Here is a 6,912-nt window from a genome sequence, read left to right on the forward strand (position 1 = left end):
ATGAGCAGAATGGCATGGGATCAGGTGCCCTTAGACAGATAATGCACTGTATTCAGATACAGAGTGCACGTATAAAGGAGGCCTTTGAATGGAATTTCTGTGAAATGTCAATTACAACACTGGATTTTATCGCTTTGAGTAATAATTTTATTGGAGATCAAGTGATCGATGATATTTTGCTCCCTAGCAACAACAACGTGTGACACTTTGCCCAGTCAGAAAGTTTTATATTGCAGTTTCGAGCTTTTAGGAACATTAAAGGCTCTGGGCATTTATTGCCTTTGTGGCTGTATCACCACTCTGAGCATATTAGCTTGGAAATGTAATGCCACAATTGAGGCTTTTCTCTCTCTGATTTCTACGTGCTGATCTAATCCTAAACTTATTGAATTATTTAGGTTGATTTATACACTTTGTGGAACATGTGACAAGCCCACAGGGATACCAGCCTTCCCTTAAACCAGGCCCATGTTTCTGTCAGCATCACAGACAAGAGGAACGGTAATCCAATTTATTATCATTAAAAAACAGTTCGGCCCATGTGGTTGAATTTAACACAAGTTCAAATTCAATATATGTGGTATTTTTTCAAGAAATAAGTCTGTTCAAAGCGGAATCTTCTCTGAGTGCCACCTCCTAAAGGAGAGGCTAATTCAGCCGAAGAGAGGAGTCATCCTGCAACTAACAGGCTGCTGTCCTGATGCATGATGATTTAAAAATAAGCTAATTTGCTAGAAGCACTGCATCTTGTAAAACTGTTGCATTGATCATTTTCAACAAAAGCAACTGTTGTTAGAAAACAATCTCCAACTTAACCATTGAATGCACCGTTTCTTCTGCAGTTACAACACAACAATGAAGGAATTTTAACTCAGTGAAGGACCTGAGTTATACGACAAACATTGCTGCTGGAGCTCCTCGGTTGTCTGGATTAAATAAACAATCAGCTTGTTGTGCACATTTAAGCAGAAAAAACAAGCGCTGCATTATGTAGTTTCCTGTGTGGACCAGAATGATCAGGTTTTATTGGCTTCATTGGTCTTCATATGCCAAACATTAAAAAACAAGTACTCACTCAGATGACTGAAAGTTCTGTAAATGCTGGGTTTACCTGTGTTGATATTGATAACTGGATTTAATCAAACCGTTCACCAAATTAAAATACATTTCTAAACTGCTCTTTAATCAGCCTTTCACTAAATCCCAAGATCTCAAACCTAAACAACAGACCGTTTGCCAATACCACCCATAACAACACATATGAGCGTCTGTTAAAATTAGCGTTTCTTTATTTTCAGGCTGGTTTTGTGGATTTTCAGCTCATCATGGTTAAACGCTGGATGTAAAATAGTGATACTATAGTTGCCCGGAGAGGTTGGACGGAGATGTATATTAACATGGAGCTAGCATTAGCTGACTTCAGCAAATCATCAACAAGCACCTATGTGCTACGCTAGCTTGAGAAGGTATACTAAATGTATACACATGCTGTTTATGCTCTTTGATGATTGTAACAGCGGAGCCCAACCTGATCAATCTGCATAAAGCGCACATGTGATACATCAATCCTTCCCTCTTGTTTACGTTTGGATTTAGTGGCTCCCTCTAGCCACCGTTATAATTATGAATGATGATGAGGTGGAGTATAAAGCACAAAAGTTGCAGCTTGGATGAATGGGAGGGGAGGTTGATGGTTGAAACAACCCCAGGACTTTCACCAAGGAGAACCGCGTTTGTGTCCCATGTGAGAACAAAAGTTAACCATGTGATTCAAATGTCATTTAACAACTATGCCACTTCCTGTAGTCACGTTGTCCTTGTAACTACTTCGCTTCCAGCATTTACGTACATATATTTACTTTTTAAATTATCTTTTTATAACGTCTAACCAGGAACTTTTTTGCCTTAACCCTAGAGAAGGAGTCTAAATTCAACAAAACTGCAGCTTCTTCTTCTTTTTTTTTTTTTAACAACAGCAACCCTTACATTTATGTATAATGAACTGAATTTTTCCTGGTGCACGTCGCAGTGCCTGGAGCTCCCCCTTTTTAATCTGTTGTTCAAACAGCAAAACTGTTCCTATAAGGTGTCATTTCTTTTGTGTCAATCGTCAAGTAATCTGTTGGTTCTCTTTTACACTGTGATCTGTGAGCTTTAGCTTCTATCTTTATCTCTTTAACCTGTTTTCTCTGATGAGACAGTTTGACATGCTGGGTATATTGGATGATTCTGTCTGATTCTCTCTGAAATAGCTTTTTTGGGTTGTTGGGGGTTTTTTTGGCTGCTGTGTCTTAGTAAATTTGGACTTCAAATAAGATTTCCTTATTAAATTAGCTATTTTTTTAAATGCTTTTTTCAAGCTGATTGACTTATTTCCAAAAAAATCATGAGCACACTCTGGTAAAAACAAGATTTAAAATGGTGCTTTTGCATAACAGTAGCTAACAACAGGGACAGGGCTGAGTCAGTGGTCAATTGCATTGACATACTTGGGGTAACACTGTCAGGATTTACTGTACTGCTTTCATTCATTCACTTATCACATTACTGACTTCATTCACAAAAACAGTTTTTTTTTTTTTTAAGCAACAACAAAAAGATTCTGTCAATATAAATCTTTATCACAAGAGCAGTTAATGCATGATACTTTGTCAAAAATATTGTGCGAACGAACAGTAAATCATAAAATCTAACTTAATAATAAGCAGCTGAAATAGAAAAAGTATCTGAGGACACAATCCATGTGCTTCTCATCTGTAAGCGTTCTGACAGCGGCGAATTAGAAATAATTTCAAAATGAAGTCAGTGTATATTGTGTGGGTTACTCTGATACACAAACACACACACACACACACACACACACACACACACTGAGAGATAAAGCTGTTACAAACTCATCCTCCACTTGAGGTTGAATTCTTGAGTGTTTCACGTCATATACAAATTCACATTAAGTCTCCTGTCTTCAGAGTGATCATGTTTCAAGAGCCAAAGTACCAACAGCCAAACAGTGTGTTACTTGCCAAGTGTGTGCGTGTCTGTGAGTGTGTGTGCATGTGGGACTGATGCGACTCAGCTGTGCATGAATAGATGCACTTTCAGCCGGGACTCTCGACAGTCGTTGTATCTGCTAAAAACAGCTGAGCCTTTGTTGGTGGATTAACACCACTGCCTAAATGCCTTATTTAAACAGTCCTTTGGATAACAAATCACCAAGGTGCATACGAGCTATACATTAATTTGCAACTTGGGCCCCGTGCCAGAGAGGTTTGACAGAGTAACTAAACATTTCACAGCGGAAGAGAGCGCTAAATGCATTGTGACAGCCAGTAGTGTGTTTTGTTTCTTACAGTGCACACAGAGGAAAACAGAAACACACACATACTGTATACAGGTACATGTGTGCATAGACATCTGCAGTACACAGACAGACGGTGGTGGAAGAAGATCCTTTCAATACAGCAACTACAAGGAGTTTTTGACTGGTTATCAGACCAGAGGATTGTGGCCAGGAAGGAGAAAAAAATAATGAGAGGAGGATGATTTTTCCCCATTATGCAGTTCAAGAAAAAAGTCAAAACAACGTGAATAAAGTTAACATTTTGTGTTCTGTGAAGTTGGAAAGATATTCACAGATTCATTGTTCCTGTTTCATTAAGTCATTAGAGAAACATTGTTTTCAGAGAAACGGCGTCTATCTGAACAGTCAGAGACTGCAGGCTACAACCTGATTTTCATCAATGTCATAAAATGAGCAATAACAACAATATTTAAGACTGTAGTAATACTAAAATCCTTGACACATAAATGAGCAAAACTACAGCTATTGTTTTGGGAAAATCTGCTTTTACGTAATTTATGTGATTTTTTTTAGACATTTATTTGCGGTCTGGTTGTAGCTTGCAGTCTATTTTACCAAACTCAAAAAGTTGACTTAATTCTCGTTACTTTTTTACTTTTTTCTTGAAGTGCATAATGAATTTTTTTCCTCCTCTAATTATTTTTTTTTCCTACCTGGCCCTAATCCTCTTCCGTTCTATATAATACTGATGCTTCCATATGATGTTAAGCTCAGAAGCTCAGAAAAACAGCCCTGTTTTAATCTTTGTGATGATCAGTTAGCAGCTGATCCAAGACGGTTAATTTATTGTAAGAAGTAGGAGAATTTTCTCAACACATTAAGGAACACTTGATCCTAAAGTTTATTAGAAAAAGTCATGTTTTCTCTGGCAAGGTAGGGTAAGAATAATTATATTCTGAAAATTAAACTACTAACTAAAGCTTTCAGACAAATGTAGTGGAGTAAAAAGTACAATATTTGCAAATAGAACTACTCAAGTAAAGTACTTTGGATTTGTACAATATTAATGTACTTGGTTACATCCCACCACTGCAGACGGACACACACACACACATACACACCTGTGAATATAGTCTCTAGTCACACACTGAGCTTCTGCTCTCTCTCTCTCTTGTCTGTGGAGAAATTACAGCGAAGACAATGAAAAATGTTAGGTGTTCAGAGTAATATTAAATTAAGCTAATCGAATTTGAGGAAAAATTGTTGCAGAACATCATGGGAAAACATATCTATTATGGAGACATATTAGCAGTTCAATTTGTCTGTGCTCTTTTTTTCCCCTTCTATCTTTCTTCCCTTCCCTGTATTCTCAAACAAACCTATTTTAAACTATTTAAACTGCTTTCCCGTGTACCAGAGAAAATAGACTCCCTGCAAATTTAATATCTAAAACCTGACGTTCAAAATATTCTAAAGGTCACGGTCTCGGCAGGGTTTCAACTTTTACATATCTCTGCATTCTTTGTGCGAAAATAGATTTTTTTATAACTCAATAAACTTGTTTTGAGGTAACGGGCCTTTATGGTAATTGAATAACTAAACAGGATGCTTCAGTGCTACTGCAACAATCTCCACCCAGCCGAGGGCAAGAGGCTCATTTTGATTGGCAGCAAGGGTACTCCCTATCTATTAGTGCATTCAAGACAACCGGGAAATGGAAAGTTTCTGACCTACAAGCAAAAAAGTATCAACACAGAGGGGACAGTGTTGTAAAGAGCAGCAGAACAGGAAGCTGAATATTTGCGCTGAGCTGCACTTCTGGCTCCCACGACCTTGACCTTGTCTCAGGTCGGAGGCTTCTCACGTCCCAGCTGCAGTGAATAAACCTTAAACTGCATGGGATGAGAGAGCGTGTAGGTATCAACCTGTGTGTCATCTTTTCTACTTTTACTCTTCACGATTTGGGCTACAGACCCTTTAGTTTCAGTTTAGTAAAATCTTTACACTACACTGTAATAAATGACTTAGTAGTCATTTCATTTTACTTAATATATTTGATCAAATGTATTAAATATAATTGCGTCCTTGATTTCGAGCCAGTTGTTTAAGTAACTTTAACATACAAATGTTTGAGATATAATCTACTCATTTTGATCACATTAAATATAATCTTTATGTGTATGTAATTCTAAATCAAGAGAATTTTGAATGAATCCAACACAATAGAATTAGTCAATTTTTGATTGACAGCCACTTCCTGTTAAGTTGTTATTAACTCAACTTGTAACATAGTTAGATTTAAATAATGATATTGTCTGCAATCTGTTGCCTCAATTTTATTGAATAGATATTGTTTATCTTTTTTTTTTTACAGTGTACAGCTTATATTCATATTTTTCACAACTTGTGCTTGAAACTCTGTGGCAACCCTTTGGTAAAGGCCCTCTGCTGTGTCAACATGCACAGAGCCAGGTCCATAAAAAAACTTTCTCAACAGGCCTGCACAGAGTCCTGACCTCAATCCCATCCAACACCTTTGGGATGAGCTGGACCGCCGACAGTGAGCCTGGACTTATCTCCCAGCATCAGTCTTGCACCTCACTGATGCTTTTGTGGTTGAATGGGAGAAAATCCCTGCAGTCCTGGTTCCAAAATCTGGCAGAAAGCCTGAAGAAGATGAGATCAAAAAGCACATATGGATGTAATATTTAGGTGGCCAAATAGTGCAGATAAAACTCCTTATAAACGGTTTGTTTGATATTTACAAAAGTTGTCCGTTCAATGAATTGTGACTGTTTCCAACTCATTCAAGATTTCCTTTATTGTCATTGTATTAAAAAAGTGTACAACGAAATTTACGTGTACTTCTCATATATAAGGTGCTTAAAAAAGACTTTCAGACATTACGCACATATAATAAATAGTCTAAAAAGATAATAAATAGATTAAAGGTAAAAGATAAAGTGGTGATGGATGCTAACTATGTGTTATTGTCCATTTAGGGTATGTATTGCTGTGGGAAAGAAACTGTTCTTTAGTCTGTTTGTCAATGATTTGTGTGACCTGTAGCGTATTCCTGAAGGCGGGAGGGCAAACAGGTGGTGGCCCGGGTGGTAATAGTCTTCAATGATGACACATAATCGCTAGTGGTTTTAAACGTGTGAAACTGAACTACTTGGTTAGGTTTAGGCAAGTTTCTTGGTTACATTTAGAAAAAGAGGGTTTTGGTTAAAATAGCTACTTCCATACGAAACTGCTTTGGCACAGTTATGAAGGTGATGTAGAACATGACGTAGTTAAGTACGGAAGTTAGTTACAAGTCAACCAATCCATCCACCATGACATCCTCCCTTTGCAGACTTTTTCACTCTTTATACTACGTTACCTGACTTCCTCTTTTGTTCCTGTCATGATTACTGTGGCCTCTAGAGGTCACTGTGTCGTAATAAGTAGCATCTCCTTGCTCAGAGTGACATGGATTATCTACGAATTATAGTGCATTACTTTTTGAATGTGTAACTATGACCAGTGAATGAGAAAAGCCTCCAGTAGGTGCACATGCAATACCGCAGACCTGAATCTCTTTCACCCTGTCTATCTTCACTAAACAT

This window comes from Centropristis striata, chromosome 9 (genome assembly GCF_030273125.1).
Source record: "Centropristis striata isolate RG_2023a ecotype Rhode Island chromosome 9, C.striata_1.0, whole genome shotgun sequence".
NCBI classification, from domain to species: Eukaryota; Metazoa; Chordata; class Actinopteri; order Perciformes; family Serranidae; genus Centropristis; species Centropristis striata.